Here is a 22,457-nt window from a genome sequence, read left to right on the forward strand (position 1 = left end):
CCTCCCTGGCACCCCCCCCGGCACGCACATTCGCCAACCCCCCACTCCGCCCAGGCACACCCCCCACCCCCTCCTCCCCGGCATGCACCCACCCCCCCCCCCCCCCTCTCCTCCCCGGCACGCACCCTCTCCACCCCCAACCTGCCTCCCCGGCACGCACCTTTCGCCCCCCGTCCTCCCCGGCCTGCACCCTCCCCCCCTCCACGCACCCTCCCACCCCCTCCCCGGCACGCACCCTCCCCAAACCCTCCACTCCTCCCCGGCACGCACCCCCCCCCCCACCCCCTTCTCCTCCCCACCACGCACGCCCCCCATCCCCTTCTCCTCCCGGCATGCACCCTCCCCCCCCCCCCCACTCCTCCCCGGCACGCACCCCCCCCCCCTCTCCTCCCCGGTACGCACCATCCCCAACCCCCCTCCCCGGCACACACCCTTCCCAACCTCCGCCTCCTCCCCAGCACGCATGCTCCCCACCCACTCCTCCTTCCTCCCCGGCACGCACCACCCCCCTCTCCTTCCCGGTACGCACCCTCCCCAACCCCCCCCCCCCTCCTCCCCGGCACGCACCCTTTCCCCCCCCCCTCCCCGGCACGCACCCTTCCCCCCCCCCCTCCCCGGCACGCTCCCTTCCCCCCCCCCCTCCCCGGCACGCACCCTCCCACCCTCCTCCCCGCCACGCACCCACCTACCCTCCTCCCCGGCACGCACCCTCCCCAACCCCCGCCTCCTCCCCGGCACGCCCCCTTCCCCCCCCCCCCTCTTCCCCGCTACGCACCCTCCCCAACCCCCCCTTCTTCCCGGCACGCACCCTCCCCAACCCCCCACTTCTCCCCGGCACGCACCCTCCCCAACCCCCGCCTCCTCCTCAGCACGCACCCTCCCCAACCCCTTCTCCTCCCCAGCATGCACCCTCCCCCCCCCACTCCTCCCCGGCACGCACCCCCCCCCCCCCCTCTCCTCCCCGGTACGCACCGTCCCCAACCCCCCTCCCCGGCACACACCCTTCCCAACCTCCGCCTCCTCCCCAGCACGCATGCTCCCCACCCACTCCTCCTTCCTCCCCGGCACGCACCACACCCTCTCCTTCCCGGTACGCACCCTCCCCACCCCCACCCCCCCTCCTCCCCGGCACGCACCCTTCCCCCCCCCCCCTCCCCGGCACGCACCCTTCCCCCCCCCCCCTCCCCGGCACGCACCCTCCCACCCTCCTCCCCGCCACGCACCCTCCTACCCTCCTCCCCGGCACGCACCCTCCCCAACCCCCCCCCCCTCTTCCCCGGCATGCACCCTCCCCAACCCCCCCCCTCCTCCTCCCCGCCACACACCCTCCCCAACCCCCGCCTCCTCCCCAGCCGCACCCTCCCCCCCTCCTCCCCGCCACGCACCCTCCCACCCTCCTCCCCGCCACGCACCCTCCCCAACCCCCGCCTCCTCCCCGCCACGCACCCTCCCACCCTCCTCCCCAGCACGCACCCTCCCCAACCCCCCCCTCCTCCCCACCACGCACCCTCCCCAACCCCCGCCTCTTCTTCAGCCGCACCCCCCCCCCCCCCCGCTCTCCTCCCCAGCCGCACCCTCCCACCCTCCTCTCCAGCACGCTCCCTCCCCACCCCCTCCCCTCTCTCCCCGGCATGCACCGTCTCCATCACCCACCCTATCCATACCACCCCTCCCTTCCCGCAGCCCCTGCCCCCAGCCCCTCCCCCCACCCCGGCATGCACACTCCAACGGCTCCTTTTGCCCCCCCCCCCTCACCACCTGCGGCCGTGCTGTCATTTCTCCGGCGGCCGCCCCACGCTGACCCCTACCTCCGCGCTGGCCGGCGTCAACCATCACGACTGGTTGACGCCGTTAAATAGACGGTTCGATTTATGCCGGCGTGACCCATGGTCACCCCAGCGGGACTTCGGCCCATCAGGCCCGGAGAATTGGGGCGGCCACGGGGCCCGTTGCGTCGCGCCGGTCCTCGACATTCTCCGAGGCACGCGGCGTGATTCGCGTCGACGGGATTTTTTTTTGGGGGGGGGAGAATATCGCGGGGCGGCCGGGTGGGATTTACACCCCCCCCCCCCCCCCCCCCGGCGATTTGCCGACCCGACGGGGGGAGGGAGAATCCCGCCCCTTGTCTATCTAGGTGGTAGAGGTTGCAAGTGTAGAAGGCGCTATCGAGGAAGCCTTGACAAGTTGCTGGAGTGGGTCCTGTAGATGGTACACATCACTCCCACTGCGCTCTAATGGTGGATGGAGTGATTAGTTAAGGTGGTAAACGGGACAAGAAAGGCCACGTTTGTCCTTGCAAATGTCGACCGTCTTGCGCCTCAATCATAATTGGTGATTCCCGGTTGCCTGGCAGCATTGATTGCGGTGAAGGAAATATTGTAGAGCGATTTGGGGTGGGGGAACATACGGGATGGGACTAATTGGATAGCTCGTGTAAAGAGCCGGCACAGGCATGGTGGCCAAATAGCTTTTTTCTGTGCTGTATGATTCTAAGAAGGCAGGTCACCACCAACTTTTCATAACAGCTGCAGATGCTGGTCTTGTTGGCAACACCCACATCATCAGAACGAATTAAAAGAAATAGAGGCAGCAAAGTAATAGATGTCACTAATGCTGTTAATAAAGGTATTCTATTTTTTATGCAGGGATAAGCTTCTTTAAATTTGCACCAGGATCCGGGTGGGGGCTGGGTTGGGGAAAGTCCATTTCTCACAGGTTTCCCTGTAAAAGATACCAGAATGGTATGTGCAAAAATAAATTCTTTTGTGGACAGTTTTTTTACCAAAGGTAGTGTGTCTTTAAGACAAGTATTTTCCAGAGTACATATAAAATAAATATAGAAAGCAGAAACAGCGTAGACTAATTGGGCCAAACGCTCCTTTTTAATGTGAAATTGTTTCCCATGGAAGTCAAGAATTCACCATTCGATTAAAAAGAGAGAATAAATACAATTTAAATTCAAAAGAAAGGTTTCCTTTATCCTCTTGGGTTATATGCAGTTGCCCAGCGAGCAGCTCTCCTTCCCGTGATCCTCGGAGTGCACAGGCCGCTGTCTGAGGAGGTGGGGAGAGAGGGGGGGGTGGGGAGAGTGGGGGGTGGGGGGGGGGGGGGGGGGGGAAGCCTGGTGATGTCATGCAGTTGGCACTACTAGCGTTGGCACTTAGGTCAGATGCAGTCATTTCCCAGCTGCTGCCATCCTGCTGAACAAGCGCTCATTGTTGGGAATCGTTCATCTCGAATCCACCATCGAGGACACAGAAAAGGGGAGAGAGAAAAGAGGAGGTTGGTATCTGGATTTTTTATTTCCCGTAGTTAGTGTGTTTATTATTGGGATATTTCCTGTCGAAGGTTATGTCCGTATCAGTCTAAGAGAAGCTGAAAGAAATTTTTTTTTTTTTTTTTTGGAAAGTGAAAATTTAGCCAAACGCTTAAATGAACCGTTAATAAATCTGAGGGTGGGTTTCATTTTGTGTTTCTCCGGCTTGAAGTTGTTTGGCTCCTGAGTGCACGTTCTGCCTTGTGCCCGACCCTTCCCGATTATCAGATTGCTAGTGAAATTCTCCACGCACACACAGACAACAGGGAGAGTATCTTTTTCAAATTTATTTTTGATGTCTTTTTCTGCCTCTTTCTCCTGCCAGGGTTGTGCCAGCGTCTGTGTCCCTTCCGTCAATGCGGGCAGTTAGACTCCGCCAGGCCCTCTGTGTAATGTCTGGCGGAAGATGAGTCAGAGTGCCACTGGCTGGTTTATCCTCTGACCCCCCCCCCTCCCTACCCAACATCCTGGAGATAGGAAGGAGTTGGAGGGTGAGATAGGGGAGGGGGTTGGAGGGAAGGTTAAGGGTTTGCTCATTGTTAGTCCCCCTGCGTATTGACTACAATCTGATGCTCAGGCGCATGCTCCACTGTAGACTGGCAGAGATTTCGATGGTTCCCAAAAGAAGAACAGCTCTGTGACCTACGCTAGCAACTCCGAAGCGACTGCTCTCCCGCCCTGCACGTATTCCTTTCAAAGGCAGGGATTCAAACAGATACCAACCGGCCGATCCCACAAAAGCTGTGCGTTTGGTGGCTTAGGATAGGGTCATGTAGCATCTAGGCTAACTGGACTAACAATCCAGAGGCCTGGACTAATACTCTGCCTAGAATGCAACTTTAAATCCCAATGTGCTGGCTTGAGAATTTGAATTTGTTTTTTTCTAAATCTGGAAATAAAAAGCGGGTCTGAATAAAGGAGACAAGGAAGCTGTCAGATTGTTGGTAAAAACCCACTTGATTCATTAATGTCCTTTAGGGAAGAAAACGTGCTGTCCTTAACTAATCTGGTCAACATGTGACTCCAGTCCCACATCGACGTAGCTGACTATTAACTGCCCTTCGACGTGATCCAGAAAGTCACTCAGTTGTGGAAGAAACGTAAATGCTAAAGACCATAATCTGTAGAGCCATGCCAAATATTCTCCCAAGAACTCCTATTTGAGCCACTCCCAGGGTTCAGACACAATTGAACCCACAGGATCTCCAGTCGTGGATCTGATTGCAGTCGGCAGCAGGTTATTTTTATCCTTTTTATAAATCATTGGTCAGTCACATTCTGATGCGCATTTTTCAAAAATATTGGTTCATGGGAGATTTGTGTCGTTGGCACGGGCAGCATTTATTGCTGCACTCGAAATTCCCTTGAAAGAGTGGTGCTGGTGAGCTGCCTTCTTGAACTGCTGCAGTCCTTGTTCCACAGGTACACCCACAGCGTTGAGGGAGTTGCAGAATTTTGATAGAGGATTTTCTGATCAGTTCATCTTCAAGTGGAGATAAACCTGGAGAGGACGCACAGCAAGGTCCTGAGGTTCACTAAAGCTAGGGAGCTGGAGTGTTCGAATTGTTTTTGCTTTTAACTGGATGTAAAGAGGCTATTTCATTTATAACAGGCTGAAGTATGGCCGTGTCATGATTATGTTACTGAACTAGTAATAGGGAAGATAGCTTTAAATCCCAGCCTGCCCGTTTGTCAATGTAAATTTACTTTCACAAAGCTGAATTAATTTGAATTTTAAAAAGCTGGTATCAACAAAACTGATCATGAAACTGTTAACAAAATCCCAATGGGTTCGCTAATGTCCCTTTAGGGATGGTAGTCTGCTGCTTATATGTGACTCCAGGCCCCACCAATATAGGTTTTCTGCTTAAAAAAACACCACCTAGTTATAAACTGAAACAGGACTGGCCAACATGAGTGAGTCTGCAGCTATTCTGTAGGTTAGATTTCAACCCCCCCCCCTCCCCTCCTTCACTGTGGATCAATCTCCCAGATTAATTCTGTGTGAAAGGACCAATGGGGCAGGGTGTTCAACAGCCATCTCGAGATCATCACTAAATGTAGTAGGATAGAAGCTTTCCTTAGATCATTATTTTGGTAACATCATCAAAGCTCTTCTTTGAGCAAAAGTGAGTTTCCTGCCACTGATTGAATCCTTCAACATTCCGGAGTTTTCAGTCTGGTCACAGCAGTGGGTAAAGGGGAGGAGAGAGTTCATTATTGTGGGAGCTGGAATTTAGTTATAACAGATATAGTAACATTAGCTGTATCTATTGTGCTGTGAAAGCAGACTCTATAGGTCCTCTATATGTTACAATAGGAAGCAGACCTTATAGATCCTCTATATGTTGTAATATGAAGCAGACCCTTTAGATCCTCTATATGTTACAATATGAAGCAGACCCTATAGATCCTCTATATGTTGCTATATGAAGCAGGCCCTTTAGGTCCTCTATATGTTACAATATGAAGCAGACTCTATAGATCCTCTATATGTTGTAATATGAAGCAGACCCTATAGATCCTCTATATGTTGCTATATGAAGCAGGCCCTTTAGATCCTCTATATGTTACAATATAAAGCAGGCTCTATAGGTCCTCTATATGTTACAATATGAAGCAGACCCTATAGATCCTCTATATGTTGCTATATGAAGCAGGCCCTTTAGATCCTCTATATGTTACAATATAAAGCAGGCTCTATAGGTCCTCTGTATGTTACAATATGAAGCAGACCTTATAGATTCCCTGTATGTTACAATATGAAGCAGACCTACAGATCCTCTATATGTTAATATGAAGCAGACCTTATAGATCCTCTATATGTTACAATATGAAGCAGACCTTATAGATTCTCCATATGTTACAATACGAAGTAGACCTTATAGATCCTCTACATGTTATAATATGAAGTAGACCTATAGATCCTCGAGACATTAAAATACGAAGCAGGCCCTATAGTCCCTCTATACGTTACAATATGAAGCAGACCCTGTAGATCCTCTATACGTTGTAATATGAAGCAGACCTTATGATTCTCTATATGTTGAAATATGAAGCAGGCCTTATAGATTCTCTATATGTTACAATATGAAGCAGATCCTATATAAAACAAAAGCAAACACTATATATATTATTTTTACATCACAATATTCTGTCTTCACCTGTGGTAAAAACAGCAGAGATTGCCATGGCAGAGTGGGTCTCGAGCCACACCACCGTACTTTACAGCAGACTTGATCTCTGGTCTCGCCCCCACGAGGCGCGCGGCGATGACCTGATTGATCTTCCCGTGAACCTTGTGGAGTACGAGCTCCCCCGCTGAGAGGCGGGGCCTGTCAGCAGGATAGTTCACTCTGGACATTAGAAGCAGGTAGGAGCTAAGCTGCAGAGTAGTCCCGGCTGGGACTGGGCTGTTACTTGTAAATACTTTATTTTGGCAATAAACCATTTGTTTTAACTCTCCTTCCCGGACTCCTCTATGGTTGCTAAAATCTCCATACATACAGTCAGTCACCGCACAATATGGAAAGCTGCCAAATGTACACAAGATCCGATACATTACGGTGTAAAACGTATAGGGGACCCTGTATTCTCCCTTTATAACAGTGTTTGGGGTCAAACGTAGCTAAATGAAGTTGAAGTACAGATCAATCATGATCTAATTAAATGGTGAACAGGTATGAATGGCTAAATAGCCTCAATCCTGATAATAATTCTCCAGTATAATTGCAGACCTTGTGTATATTTTAGGGAAAAATAGAGTTGCTCACTGATGTTCTGAATAATTGCATGCTACTGTCAGCTGGAGAAGAAGACCGAGGAGAAGGAAGAACAAGAATGAATGAGAAGAGAATGAAAGGACCTCCCTGATGTAGGTAAGGTGCATAATGGCCCAGGGAAGGGAAATCTATTCATAAGAAGTCCAGTTAAATAGAGGCAGCTAGACAATGAGCGACGGGGCGAATTGGAAAAGACGCACTTAGGGATGGTGGTAGAAGCTGTTCCTTATGGGGGGAAAGTTCTGGGATAACTTGAGAAGCAGTCAGGTGATGGGACGATTGGGTTTTCTGAATGAATGAGCCAATAATATACTTTCTCGTCCATATCTATCTACTCTTTATTTCTTATTCTGAGCCTAAGCTGTTGGTGGAAATATGCAGAAGAAACGCAACACAAGAACGTGCAAAATGAGAACAGGAGTAGGCCATTCAGCCCCTCGAGCCTGCTCTGCCATTCAACAAGTTATGATTGGTCTTCCATCCCAGTTCCACTTTCCTGCACTACCCTCATTTCCCATGATCCTCTTAGCATCCAAAATTCTAATGATCACAGTCTAGAATGTGCCTTACCACACCAGGTTAAAGTCCAACAGGTTTGTTTCGAATCACTAGCTTTCCGAGCGCAGCTCCTTCCTCACGTGAATCCTGAGGAAGGAGCAGTGCTCCGAAAGCTAGTGATTTGAAACAAACCTGTTGAACTTTAACCTGGTATTGTAAGACTTCTTACTGTGCTCACCCCAGTCCAACGCCGGCATCTCCACATCATAGAATATACCTGATTCCTGAGTATTCAAAGCCCACTGCAGTGGAGAGATCCAAAGATTCTCAACAAACGCTCTGTAGTAGAGTTTCCAGGAGCTTCTCACTGACAGCCTGTCCCACACTCCCCTTGTTCCCAGTCTTTTCACTTTTACAGCGGGTGATAATGGGCAGAGGCAGGAGGCTTGTCTGTTCCTCTCAGGAGTTAAACAGGGACAGAAGTAAGTATCCCCAAATACAGGTCGCGATTTTCCGGCCGCGTCCCACTGGAATCAGGACAGGATAGGCCGGTAGATCCCGGGATAGGTCTGCTCCGGGGATTTGCAATGGCGATTACACCTTGTGAGATCTAACCAGATCGCAGGAAATGTTGCAATCTGGATCCTACCCACAATGGGCAGGACCCAGTCTCGCACGAGTCAGTGAGTTTAAGAACCCACTTAACCGTGTTGACACCAGATCGAATGCCCCGGCATCTATCAGCCTCGCCGAGGAGACCCCAGCTGAGTGCCAATTCATTCTCCCCACAACCGGGAACCCGGCGTACCAGCTCTTGGGGAAGGGGTCTGCCAGAGACTCCTGGGTGGTCGGGCTGTGGCCAGGCTGGCACCCTGGTACTTCTGGTGCCACTTTGGCACTGCCAACCTGGTACCCTTGCAGTGCCACCCAGGTCCCACCTTGGCACTCTCAGGGTGTCCAGGTGGCACTGCCAGGCTGGCATTTTGCCCAAGCCGGAGATCGGGCGTGGAGAGTCCCCTGCCGGTAAACGGTGGGGAGGGGCTCGAGGACCCCCACAATTGGTGCTTTCGGGAGTTGGGGGGTCTGGGGGTCGCATTAGGAGGTCGAGAAATGGCGTCCTGATCTTGTCCACTCGTCGGAGCCCCTCAGTGCAGGATGTGCAACCTCGGCACAAAGAGTGCTGTTCGATAGCGGAGTCATTGCCAGCGCTACATGCATCAGGGACGACCCCTCAATTGTCGCCCAGAACAAATTCTTTTTTTAGCTAAATCACGCACAATTAGGTAGGGCAGTGGATTCTCCAGCAATCACAAAAATAACTTCCAACAGTCTCCTATTTACTCTTACTAGCTGTGGTCAGTGGGTAGCACTCTGAGCTCTGAGGCAGACGATTGTGCCTCCAAGTCACACTCCAAGGACTTGAGCAGAAAATGTAGGCTGCACTCTTGGTCCAGTACTGAGGGAATGGTACACGATGCCACCTCTCAGATGATAAAACCAAAGCTCCATCTATCCATGACACCATAAGAAGTAGGAGCAGCAGTAGCACATTCGGCCCATCGCATCCATCTCCCCACCTCTGCTCACTGACCAAGACTGCCTCTTAGTCCGGCAATACCTCGATTTTAAAATTCTCATCCATGTTTTGACACCCTCCATGGCTTCAGTTTTTCCTATCTCTGTAACCCACTCCAGCCCGAGAACCCTCCAAGATATTGGCGCTCTGCCTCTTACACATCCCAGTTTCATTTCCTTCCATGATTAACGGCTACGCCTTCAACTCCAGGACTCTCTGTCTAAATCTCTCCACCTCTCGGCCTCTCTCTTGAAGAAGCTGCTTAAAGCTTACCTCTTTTAGTGTGAAACAGTCTGTTGGAGAACCAATGCTCGGCTTCGCAGAAGCTCAGTGCTCATGTGACAAAATTCTTTACCCTAATCCTGGCACTCGGGAAAGGGGCCAGACATTAGTCACACTCTTTTTGTGAGTAGTTCAGGTGGATTGAGAGGCATGTTCAGAAGTGAACTCACCATAATGTGAAAAAAATCACTGGAGACTCCTAACTTTTTATTGGACAGTAATTTACCCAGAAATGTGTGAGGTTGGATCGAACTTATATAACCCCAGGCTTCACCTTATTCATAGAATCATAGAATCTTGCAACACAGAAGGAGGTCATTCAATCCCTCATACATGTTCAATTTAATCCCACATAATTCTGCAAATTAGTCTTCTTCATTACACAAGCTTTTGAAAGTTCTTATGAAGTCTGATTTTGCCACACTTTCAAGTAATGAGTTCCAGATCTTATCAACACTAAAGAAATTTCTCCTCGATTACCTTCTAGTTCCTTTGCCAATTATTTTAATTGTTGACCCACTTACCAGAAGAAGCAGTTTCTTCCTACTTCCCCAGTCAGGACTCCTCTAAAAGGCTTTAACCTTTGCTGCTTTGAGGAGAACAATCCCAGATCCTTCAATCTCTCCACATACCTGAACTCCTTCATTCTGCTATCATCCCGGTGAACTTCCTCTGCACCCTCTGCAGGGGGCATTCTTTCTAAAGTATGGTCCCAGAATTGGACACAATAGTGCAACTCAGGCCTAACCATGAGGCCTAACCAGTAACTTGTAAAGGTTTTACATGGGTTCCATGTTTTTGTATTCAATGCCGCTATTCACACGCCAAGTATCCCAAATGCTTTCTTAACTGACATCAATCTGTCCTGCCTCATTTTCGAGTATTGGTGAATGTGTATTTTCAGATCTCTCTGCTCTTATATCTTTGTCAGAATATCTACCATTTAGATCATATCGCTTCTCCATGCAGTTCCTCCCAAAGTGCTTACTTCACATTTATTCATGATGTGGAGATGCCGGCGTTGGACTGGGGTGAGCACAGTAAGATGTCTTACAACACCAGGTTAAAGTCCAACAGGTTTGTTTCGAATCACTAGCTCCGGAGCTGTGCTGTAAGACTTCTTACTGTTCACATTTATCGACATTGAATTACATCTGCCATGTGTGTGCCCATTTCACGAATCTACCTATGTCCTACCTGTGGTGATATGCATCACTGTATATACACAAGGGGTTAATGTAAATACACGACAACTAAGTAACCACTAGAGGGAGCACCAGAGATGTCATGACACACAGACATACAGCCAATGGGTTATTACAACTGGACACAACCAATGGGTAATCAGGATACCCAGAGGTGGCATTACCACAAGGGGGCACTTCACAACCCATAGAAAAGGACAGGGCACACATGCTCTGCCTCTTTCCACAGACAGACATCTAGAGAGTACCTCAGGGTTGATCAACAGCATCACATCCAGCACGTGGCTTAGAGCAGGCTGGTAAAGATAGACTGAGTTACTACAGTTAGATTAGCAGAGAGTCAAACTCATTTAAGAATTGTGTTAATGGTTCAATAAACACGTTGAACTCATTTCATAGTCTGGAGCTTCCTTTGTCAAAGCATACATCAAGGAAGCAGCGTATGCTACACAAAGCAGCATAACACAACATGATACCAGGAGTGCCTGGTCAACCTTTTTAGTTCAACTCAGCAAGATCCGTGACAACCAGCAACCGAACCCAGGCACGATGATCGAGATTCCACTTCCTAATCCACTCAGGTACCACGGCAATCTCAGTGCCAACTGGCGTGCATTCAAGCAACGCTTTCAGCTTTACATGGAAGCATCCGGCCTAACTGGCGTGGCCGATGCTGAGAAGATTGCTCTTCTACTCACCATTGCGGGTGAACATGCAACAACGATCTTCCGCTCCTTTAAACACTTCAAAGGGCAGGACAGAACACAATTCCAGACAGTCCTGGACAAATTTGAAAGCCACTGCAAGGTAAACACAAAAGAAATCGGTACAACTGGCGCCAATACTCACCACGAGGCAGAGGTAGGGTTGCAACAGAAGCAAACGGCAATTTTGATTGCCAGCTATCTTGCGCGTATCCAGCTGGCCCAGTCTGCACATGCGCAGTTCCCGGGAAGACGCGAACCGGCAAAATAGTGTTTTGCGCATGCGCGAGAAACCGCGCATGCACAGTTGCGAAAAGAGCGCACAGTAAAGGAAAAGCGATTTGCGCATGCGCAATCCATTCCTACGCTTTTCGTCATGAGCGGCATGACGCCAGAGGCCCCGGACCACGCCCACTTAAAGGGGAAATGCCGAAAATTAATAAGAAGAGTTTTAAAGCCACAAAACACCATTCTTTCACCTCGAAAGACAGAACAATGCCTGAACTTCTATCAGTCGTTGAAATCAACCTCCACAGAACCCTGCAACAAGCAATTAGCACCACCCAAAGAGATGATTTGGTCCTTGAAGACTACTATTCAGACGATGATTTCTTCCTTGGACACAGAGAGCGTAATGACAATACCAAAACAAAAGAAGGTAATTGGTTTATCGAAGAATACTACTCAGACATGGCTGAGTTATTCGGAGATCCTGATCACAGCATCAGCAACATGGTTGCAAAGCTCACCACGACTCTACTCATGGTAGATGAATCCAATACCATGATGCCATGGCAGATCGTCGATACATTGGATGACAGCAATCTGTCAAATACCCACGAAGAAGACGAAGCCCACAGAGAGCGGCCTGATGCCACAAAGAGGGTGGTCCACACACCACAAAGAGTCCCTGACTCCACACACAGGGTGGTCCATGCACCACGAAGAGTCCCTGACTCCACGCACCACGAAGAGTCCCCGACTCCACACAGGGAGTGGCCCACGCACCACGAAGAGTCCCCGACTCCACACACAGGGTGGTCCATGCACCAGGAAGAGACCCCGACTCCACTCACAGAGCAATGAAAGACTCCACAGCGAGACCACTGCACGACTCCACACAGGGAACAATGCCAGACTCCACAGAGAAAGCGATACAAGCCTCCGCAGCGAGCTCGTCGACAGACTCCACAATGGGAGCAACACAAGACTCCAAAGCGCAGTCCATGCATGAACAAGACCATGAAGGTCTATCCACCTTATTTGAGCAACCAGCAGCAGACGATGCAAGTCTGCCACGCTCACGTGAAACAACAGAGAGACTACGACAGTCTACCCAGATTACTTGAGCCACCAGAAGAAGACTCTGACAGTCTACCCAGCTCATCTAACCAACAAGAAGACACTGCAGGTCTCCCCACTGTATGTGAGACAAGTGACGAAGGCATCACAATTCCCATACAAGGGGCGGGATTCTCCGATATCAGCGCGATGTCCGCCGACCGGCGCCAAAAACGGCGCAAATCAGTCCGGCATCGCGGCGCCCCAAAGGTGCGGAATCCTCCGCATCTTGACCGGCCGAGTCCTAACCTTGAGGGGCTCGGCCCGCGCCGGACTGAATTCCGCCCCGCCAGCTGGCAGGAAAGGCCTTTGGTGCCCCGCCAGCTGGCGCGGAAATTACATTGCCAGCCGGCGCATGCGCGGGAGCGTCAGCGGCCGCTCACGGCATCCCCGCGCATGCGCTGTGGAGGGAGTCTCTTCCGCCTCCGCCATGGTGGAGACCGTGGCGAAGGCAGAAGGAAAAGAGTGCCCCCACGGCACAGGCCCACCTGCGGATCGGTGGGCCCCAATCGCGGGCCAGACCATCGTGGGGATCGCCCCCCGCCCCCCCCCCAGGACCCCGGAGCCCGCCCGCGCCGCCGTCCCAAAGGTGGTTCAATCCACGCCGGCTGTCATGGGTTGACAGCGGCGGGACTTCGGCCCATCCGGGCCAGAGACTCGCTGGGGGGGGGGGCCCGCCAACCGGCACGGCGCGATTCCCGCCCCCGCCGAATATCCGGTGCCGGAGAATTTGTCAACCGGCGGGGGCGGGATTCACGCCAGCCCCCGCCAATTCTCCGACCAAATCGCGCCCAAGATGTGCAACATCACAGCGAGACTGACAGATCTCAGCTCGTATGCACAGAGGCACTCGACAATCCAAGTGAAACTACTCGTGAGTCCAGTGCGGCCACGTCAATTGAAACCTCATCTACTCGAGCCTCTCCACAAGAAAATGAAATCTTGAACATTTTGACTCCAGACGAGGAGCATCAAGAAACCAAAGATGATTCAGGTGAACCAGAACGGACTCCAGACGGGGAGCACCGAGGAATCAAAGACAAAACGCTCAGTGAAACCGCAGATGCCACAAAGGACACTGGCACAAGTAACTTTGTGAAGGACTCAAATTCGCCACTCAGAATGGTCATTGAGAGCAACAAACACAACAACAAAACCTACAAAAACAACAACACAGACAACAACAAGAAGCGTACCAAAGGCACCAACGTCAACAACAAGCACAACAAAACCAACAACACTGGAATAACGACTGGTACGACATGGTACAACCCTGCCAATGCAGGGCACTGTGACAGCACAGCTCAAGACAACGGCAAGTGTGCAGACATACCATGGCATGATAACGCATCTTACAAATTTGTGTTTGCTACACTACAAACAAGCAGACCAGCTTTCAAGGCAGCTGACATACGGCATTAATACCGCAAACACAGACACCAGTCCAGGTCACACAGGAAAGATGACATCCAGAATCGCTACCACAAGCATCGAAGAAAAAAAGAGTCCAAATCAGACAACAAAGTGATTTGACCACGAACACCTCCTGATGACTTCTTGGTTCCTTAAGCAGAGGGACACTGACGGCGTTCACAAGGAAATGACAACATCAACATCGACACTTCAATAGCAAAACAAGAAAGCCACTCGACCATATAAATTCATGAACTTTGACTCATAAATATTATTTGGCATTGTATAATCATCACTGTCATCATGACTTGTACATGTCATCACTTATCCACCTATTTTGTTCAATTTTCTTTAACCCGGTACAGAAAATATGTAACATGAAAAAAGGGGGATGTGGTGATATGCATCATTGTATATACACAAGGGGTTAATGTAAATACACTACAACTAAGTAACCACTAGAGGGAGCACCAGAGATGTCATGACATGCAGACATACAGCCAATGGGTCATTACAACAGGACATAACCAATGGGTAGTCAGGACACCCAGAGGTGGCATTACCACAAGGGGGCACTTCACAACCCATATAAAAGGACAGGGCACACATGCTCTGCCTCTTTCCACAGACAGACATCTAGAGAGTACCTCAGGGTTGAGCAACAGCATCACACCCAGCACGTGGCTTAGAGCAGGCTGGTAAAGATAGACTGAGTTACTACAGTTAGATTAGCAGAGAGTCAAACTCATTAAAGAACTGTGTTAATAATTCAATAAATACGTTGGAACTCATTTCATAGTCTGGAGCTTCCTTTGTCAAAGCATACATCAAGGAAGCCGCTTATGCTACACGAAGCAGCATAACACAACACTACCGAAGTCTTTTAGTATCCTATTTACTATGTTTGCAAGTTTTATGTCATCGTCAAACTTCAAAATGTTCCCTAAATACCCAAGTCGATGTTAAACCCCAAGACCAACGATGGTTCTAATAATATTCCTAGAGGGACCCCATTGCATACTTCTCTCTATGGCCCCACAAGGTTCAATATTCACTCCCACCATCACTGGCGCACCATGACTGCGGCATAAACCATCCACAAGATGCACTGCAGCAACTCACCAAGGCGTCTTGAGCAGCACCTTCCAAACTCCCAGCCTCTGCCACCTAGAAGGACATGTGCAGCAGGTGCATGGGTACATCATCACCTGCAAGTTCCTCTCCAAATCACACACCATACTGACTTGTAAATATATCGGCCGTTCCTTCACTGCCACTGGGTCAAAATCCTGGAACTCCCTCCATGGATGTAGCTACACCACATGGACTGCAATAATGAAAGAGTGAGGCTCACCATAATCTCCTCAAGGGCAACTCGGAAGGGGCAGTAAAAACACAACAAAAACTTTCATTTATATAACACTTTACAGGAGATTGAGTCCCAGGAGATATTAAGGGAAATGACAAAACCTTTGACCAAAGAGGTAGGTTTTAAGGATTGTCTTAAAAGAGGAAAGCAAGGTGGAGAGCCAGAGTGGTTTAGGCCGAGAATCCCAGAGCTTGGGCTTTGGCATTTGAAGGCTCCACCACCAATGGTTAAATAATTAAAACTTGGGGTACACAAGAGTCCAGAGAGAAAGGAATGCAGATATCTCAAAGGTTTGTGAGGTTGGAGGAGGTGACAGAGATACGGAGGGGCAAGGACATGGAGGAGTTTGAAAACAAGGATGGGGAATTTTAAAATCAAGGCCTGGTCAAGCTGATGCTAATATAGGTCAGCGAACATGGTGTGATAGGAGAACGGGATTTGGTGCAAGTTAGGACATAGACAGCAGAACTTTGGATGGTGTCAAGTGGGTAGAACAATGAGAGACAGACCTGAAGTTGGCATTGTTGAAGGAACAAAAGCAGGCTTTGGTAGCAGATGAGCTTCGGGCAATGTTACAAGAGAGGAAATTGCCGGTCTTAATGCTAATATGTCGTTGTACGCTCATCTCAAGTTACGAGCAATCTGGTTCAACCTCAGGCTATTGCTAGGACAGGGGTGGTCTTGATGGGTCGGGAAATGATTTGGATCTTCCCAATATTAGGTAAATGTTGTCAGCAGTGTCTACAACAGTGTCTCCAAGAATAAATAAGTAAAAGAACGTGATTTACCTGCCACGTCCCGTCGTAATTGGGACGGGACGAAGCCAACAGATCCCAGGAGAGGCCGCTCCCTGGATTCCCAACGGTCATTACGCCTCGCGAGATCTACCAGTGAGCTTAAAATTCCACTTAACTATCTCTACAGCGGATCGAACGGCCACCCGGCATCTACCGGCCTTGTCGAGGAGCCCACAGCCGGACGCTGTTTATCACAGGGCACCACAAACGGGGACCAGGTGGAACGGCAACTGGTGGGTCTCCCAGGCGATCGGAGGCCTCTGGGTGTCGGCCTCTGGATTGCAGTGCCAGGATGCCAGGATGGCATTTTGTCCACGCTAGGGGTTGGGCCCAGGGGTGCCCTGCCCAATATGAGATGGGGTGCGAGGGACCCGAAGACCCCCTTATAGGTGAGTTGGACATTAGGGAGGGATCCCGGGGGTCTTGCCGGAGGGGGTCTAGAGATTGGGCCCCATTTAAAAATGCCACCCTGATCTCTTTCTGCATTGAGGAGCTCCGCTCATTGAAGCGCGCTCATTGGAGCTCCGCTCGTTAAAACGCTGCGTATTGGAGCTCCGCACGTTGGAGCTCCGCTCCTTGGAGCTCCGCTCGTTGAAGCGCCGCTCCTTGGAGCTCCGCTCGTTGGAGCTCCTCAGTGCAGGAAATGATGCTAAGTGCAGCCTCAGGGGGGCGTTCCCCGCCGGGGATTGAAATAGTAACAAAGCGGCGCGAGCGACCCCACTAATCCTGCCCAGAACGGACTCTAATTTTAAAAAATTAAATTGCACCCTAAGATTCTGAATTTGCCAAGGCTCGAGTACACTCTGTGTGATCGAGACTTGGGTTGGATCTCTATTTGTCCATTGGCACCATGTGGATATACCAGGAGAGATTTTCTATCATTATTCATACTGTATAAGAGGAGAGTATATTGGGAAATTACACACACCCCAAACCTATGGGTTTCCAACACAGATTTTCATGAAGCGAAAATGATAGGTTGACAATGTGCCACTTTCCAGAATGCTTTGTGTGTTTACTGAACAAGCAGAATGGTTAATCAGTTCAGTAATTACCAGTCTTCTCACACCCATCATTCCAGCCAATTACACATTGATTCATTAATGAGAGAAAAGTGCAGCTGTTTCACAAGGCTTTCATTTTAACCCACTTTTACCCTCGATTGACAGTACAATTTGGGGATGGGTGACAGGGTGGGGTGGGTCGGGAAGTAATGTCGGGCCTTGAAGCAGGTGGAAGTAACAAAGGTCAATTGCAACATTGGACATGTGACTCTTGTGTGCCATTTTTCACATTGTGGATTAGGCTAAATGTAGCCAAGTTCAAGGATTTGACCAAAACCTACAGAAGATCCGACTGCCTCGTCTGTAGCCAATGTGGGGCAGACAAATACCTTCTTCCCATCGCCGGCAGGGACGGGGGGCAGACTAGAGGGTGGGGAGATTGCCATTCCTGTCAAAGTCGGCCGGGAAGTCGTTTAGCATCTCATTTTCCGGCTTCAAGTTACCACCCAACCCAGAATTGTACCACCCCTCCCCCTGCCCGATCAACTGCCTCGCCCATGGAATTTCATGCCAGTCCAGAATATGTGGCTGGACCAATGTGTCGTCCACATGCCGGGACTTCCCGAGATTGAAGGCTGGAGCAGCAGGTGGGTGACTGGAGCAGGGAGATGATGTGCAGTGACGGGGTTTGGGGGAGGAGAGACACGATGAGGTGGGTTGGGTGAGGATGTGAAAATGGTGGTTGTGGGGGGGGGGGGGGGGGGGGGGGGGGGGGGTGGGGGGGGAGGTTAACAATGAAGCCTTGCGGTGGTGTTGATTGGGTGTGGTGGGGAAATGGACTGAGGCCCATTGCAAAATCCATGGGAGCAACAGGTAACCATGAACGGTAGATTGGAGAAGGGATGGTGAGTGGTAGGGGTTCAGAGATAAGGATTGGTGGTATCGATAGTGGAATCCTGGGGGTAAACCGAGAGTATTGGTGGTGGAAGGGAACACTCGTGGTTAAAGGGAGCAGCAAGATGCAGCAGGTGGGAGGTTGAGGATCTGTCGATGGGGAATGGAGGGCCGATTTCACGGTTTGGGTTGTTGGAGGGGAGTCTAAAATGGACATGGATCTTAGGGGTGGCAAGATAAAGGTGGGCATCTTGTATTTAATGGTGATGGGTGTGAGGCTATGGGCGGAGGATGGGTGGGATTTGAGCAGGCCTGAAACAATTGTGTCCACGCACCATTGCTGCTGAAACACTGACCGCTACCTCAATGTCAAACTCATTAAATGCTGGATGGAGGGAGGGTCATCAGATGGGCGGAGCTGCAGGTTGACTCATCTGAACATCTGAAGGAGACCCCCAGCATTTATTCCTGACAAGGGAAAGGTGGATAAATGGAATAGGCCATGCAGGACAAGGGAACAGCGGGCATAGGACCTTCTCCCACTTGGCTCAAAAGGGCCTTGGCATAAGTTGGTGCCTCCATGCGCAGGCATGATTCAGGGGGACATAGAACCTGTCTGGGTTGGCCCCTTAAATTTGGGGGTACACATGGGCATTAATACTAACAGGAACAATAAAGACCCAGGAGATCTCCATTAAGTACAAGTATTTCCAAGTACCCAACAATAATAGTGTACCCGTGACACCAGAGTGAACTCAGAACTTTGCCTACCACTGTATTTTCCTGACATCCGCAGCAAGGGTGGAGGCAGCCCGCTAACCACTTCTTGTCTCTGATGAATTTGGCAGGTGTCCTCAGTAGGCCCCAGGCCTGGTGGGCCTCAGCTTGCTTTGGATTTCCCGCTCTGGGACAGGTGCACCTTCAGTGGTCCCAGATACTGGAAGTGATGGGGTCACAGGCAAAAGGGGGCTCGGAATGCCTGAGCACCCTTGGAGTGTCCTGAGTGGAGGTCCCGGGGTGTCCATCTGTCACTCCTTCTCCCTTTCAACAGCTGAGGTCCCCTCCCTGACTCCTTGAGGGGCAGAGCCACCTGGAGGGAGGTCGACGCGCCCCATTCCCATCTGCAAACGCTTCCCCATGGCCACAGGGATGAAGGGCAGGTCAGTGCCCGTTTCCAGCAGAAACTGGGCATTCTGCTGGTCCAGATTCCCCATTGCATCCACCAGCCTCCCCATGAAGACCTCGATGTTCACACATTCGGTGCCACTACATCAGAGAGCAAGTGGACGGACTATTCCGCCTAACGTGACACTCTGTTGAGAGCCTCCAATACCTCTGCCTGATGTTCCCCCGTCTCTGACTGCATCTTATCCAGAATCCTTCCCAGAGGCTCGGCATCTGACTCCGACTCAGCAGAAACCTCTTCTCCAGAAGTCCTCTGAGTTACAACGATTTTGGTTTCCCCTGCCTCCTGCTGGAGACTCATGTCTGTGTAGTGGCGGCCAGAGTGTGAGGCCTAGTCTAACCTCGATCTAATATCCACCGAGCTGGGGGAGGGGGCAGGTGACGGTGTTGCAGTGAGAATTTGTAATTGTTATCATCCTCCTCACTCCCCTCCAGGCTGGAGCTGGGGATGGACTCGGGTCAGGCTCAGGCCTCACCCACTTCCCCTGACACCTGGAATGGAAAGAGGAGGAAATGAGTGACTGGAGGGGTTGCTGGATGGCTGAGGAAAGCCAGCCTTGTCATCACCATAGTAATGGTGATGGATGTGACCTGTCAGCTCAGCAGCCTGCTCTTCACACTCCGAGGGAGTAGGGGGGTGGCCATGCACCCTCCCATCTTCTCTCTGTCACACATATTGTGTGCTATCTTGTCCTGCCTGAGGAAAAACGCTGATTAGTGAGCACTTGTGATGCAGGTGACGTTTGCATGCTGCCACTCTTCACCACCAGCCCATTGACAGCTGTGTGCCATGTGAAAGATGCCACTGTTCCACAAGCACACTTCAACAGAACCATCCAGAGCCACAAGCTCCAACAACAGGAATGACAGATACAGGAGGGGCCTGGCAGCAGGGGTATCTGCAGTTTCCCCCTGTGCCAACACCCCTCCCCAAAAAACCTTTGAGCCCTCAATCTGGCTGGGTCAGCAATCCACATTCACCCGCAGACTACGTGGACTTGTAGTCGGGCTATGAAGCAGCACCTCAGCAACCTGCGAAGGACATTTATACATGGACAACACAAATGATGGCCTTGCCACTGAGGACAATGTCCCAGTTCCTACTCAGTAATGTGTGTATGGGGGGTGGGGTACAGGGTGCACTTACCCTGACTGTATGGATAAGGTCATTCTTCCTTTTCCTATACTGCAGTGTGGTCCTCCTGCGCATGTAGTTGGCACTAACCACAGCCTTCCACACATGGGTGGTGAGACAGGTGGTCCCGTTCCTTCCATCCTTTGGGTGAGGGCATCCTTCCTGCCCTCCACCACATTCAAAAGTGTATCCAGTGAAGCATCACTGAACCTTGCTACTTTGCCCCTGCCTGCTGTGTCCTGCCCCAACGTCCAGCGCGTGATGGATGAATTACTGTCCGGACGCCTTTTGAAATATGGCACTCGGCCTTGACAGCAAGGCATGCGAATCCTGCCACCCAACTCATCCGGAAACCCCTGGCATTAAACAATTTGACACATTTCCCTGCTGGGCTCTGCAACGGAAAACATCTCCGCTTCCGACCCCTGCCACAGGCCTTAGGCCCAGAGTAGACAATTCCACCTGTGAACTGGGTTTGTTGACTGTTTTTGCCAGTTGTTGTCTTATTCAGTTCACTGCTTGTGGCAGTGCCTTGACTTTCTTCACACTGCCACGTGCACAGGTGAATGATACCCAGTGGGTGCACTCGATCCATTCGGGAGTTGATTCCTTTTACAAGAGTGATGCTGAACAGCTCGTCCAGCAAATCGCCCTGGGCCTGAAGGCTTGCCATGAGTTCATTGTTGTGCTCCTGACAGTCTGGCAGTGTCACCTGGGCACCATGCCAGTGCCAAGCTGGCACCAAATGGCACTGCTAAGGTGCCAGGCTGGCAGTGTCAAGGTGCCCAGGTGACACCATCAGTGCCAGGGTGCCAGCTTGGCCAGAGGCAGACCACCTGGGAGCCTCTGATCGTCTGAGAGACCCCCCCCTCCCAATCCCCCAAGTGCCATTTCGCCTGGTCCCTGTTTTTGGGGACAGTACTAACCGGCGCCCGACTGGGGTCTCCTTGGCGAGGCTGATAGATGCCGAGTGCCGGTTAGATCCGACGGCAGAAGAGCTAAGTGAGCTTTTAAGCGCTTTTAAGTGAGTCTAGGTCCCAGCCATTGTGGGTGGGATCCAGATCACGGTGTCTTGTGAGATCTAACAAGACCTCGCAAGGCGAAACGACCATCGGGAATCCCGGGAGAGGCCATGTCCCTTCCCAATTCCGGTGGGATGTGGCTGCTAAATTGCCCCCATGATTTCAAATCTAAAAGACCCCCAGCTGGACGAATTTACATTCAATTAATTAACAAATCTGAAATAAAATGGTAGTTTGTTAATAACAATCATGAAGCCACCGAATTGTCACAAAAACTCATCTGATCCGCTGATGACCTTCAGCAGAGGACGTCTGCCATCTTTAACCAGTCTACATGTGACTCCAGACTCATAGCAATGTGACTGACTCTTAACTGTTCCCTGCAATCGCTTAATAAGCCATTTAGTTGTGTTGAACCGTGACAGAGAAAAGCACTGTTGATGTACCCACAGCACACCGGCCGCAGGGGTTCAAGAAGGTGGCTCAACACTGCCCCCTCAAGGGCAACACGTCCCAAAAATTATTAAAATGTTTAAAAATCCCAGTCAATGTGCCAGTGAGGCATTAACACTTCCTACATGAGTCATCCTTCACCTGAGATTGTCAATTTAGACTAACCTCTGAGACTGTCATTACTTAGGAGCTGTACAGAGACTCAAGAGAAACAGTATTCAGTCCAAAAGGCCCAGGTTGGTTGTTCGGATCCTGACCTGGGCTGGTATCGGCAGGTGGGAAGAGGAAGAATCAAAAGCCAAGACACTTGGCCTCCAATATCGTCTGGTGGGGAGTGGCCTGAGGAGGGGAGGTGGAAGGAGACAGCGGGGAAATGGGGAAAAATAATGTGATGGTGGAGGTAGAATTATTCAGGAAACAATGGGAAACCGAGCAGATAATCCCTGCAGATCCTGAAATTTTAATCGGAACCAAAGAATTG

At 50.9% G+C, this 22,457-nt stretch overlaps 1 long non-coding RNA gene across 2 annotated transcripts in view; it reads left to right on the forward strand.

Moving 5' to 3' along the window:
* The window catches only part of LOC140406449 (uncharacterized), a 104,446-nt gene that overhangs the window by 64,048 nt on the left and 17,941 nt on the right, over window positions 1-22,457 (forward strand). The window contains exon 3 of one of the 2 annotated variants that reach the window (XR_011939154.1): window positions 7,070-7,194. The exons of the other annotated variant lie outside the window; for it this stretch is intronic. This is a non-coding gene — a long non-coding RNA (uncharacterized lncRNA). The remainder of the gene's footprint in view (window positions 1-7,069; window positions 7,195-22,457) is intronic. 2 annotated transcript variants of the gene reach the window in all.

The sequence above is a fragment of the Scyliorhinus torazame genome, unplaced genomic scaffold (genome assembly GCF_047496885.1).
Source record: "Scyliorhinus torazame isolate Kashiwa2021f unplaced genomic scaffold, sScyTor2.1 scaffold_536, whole genome shotgun sequence".
NCBI lineage: Eukaryota > Metazoa > Chordata > Chondrichthyes > Carcharhiniformes > Scyliorhinidae > Scyliorhinus > Scyliorhinus torazame.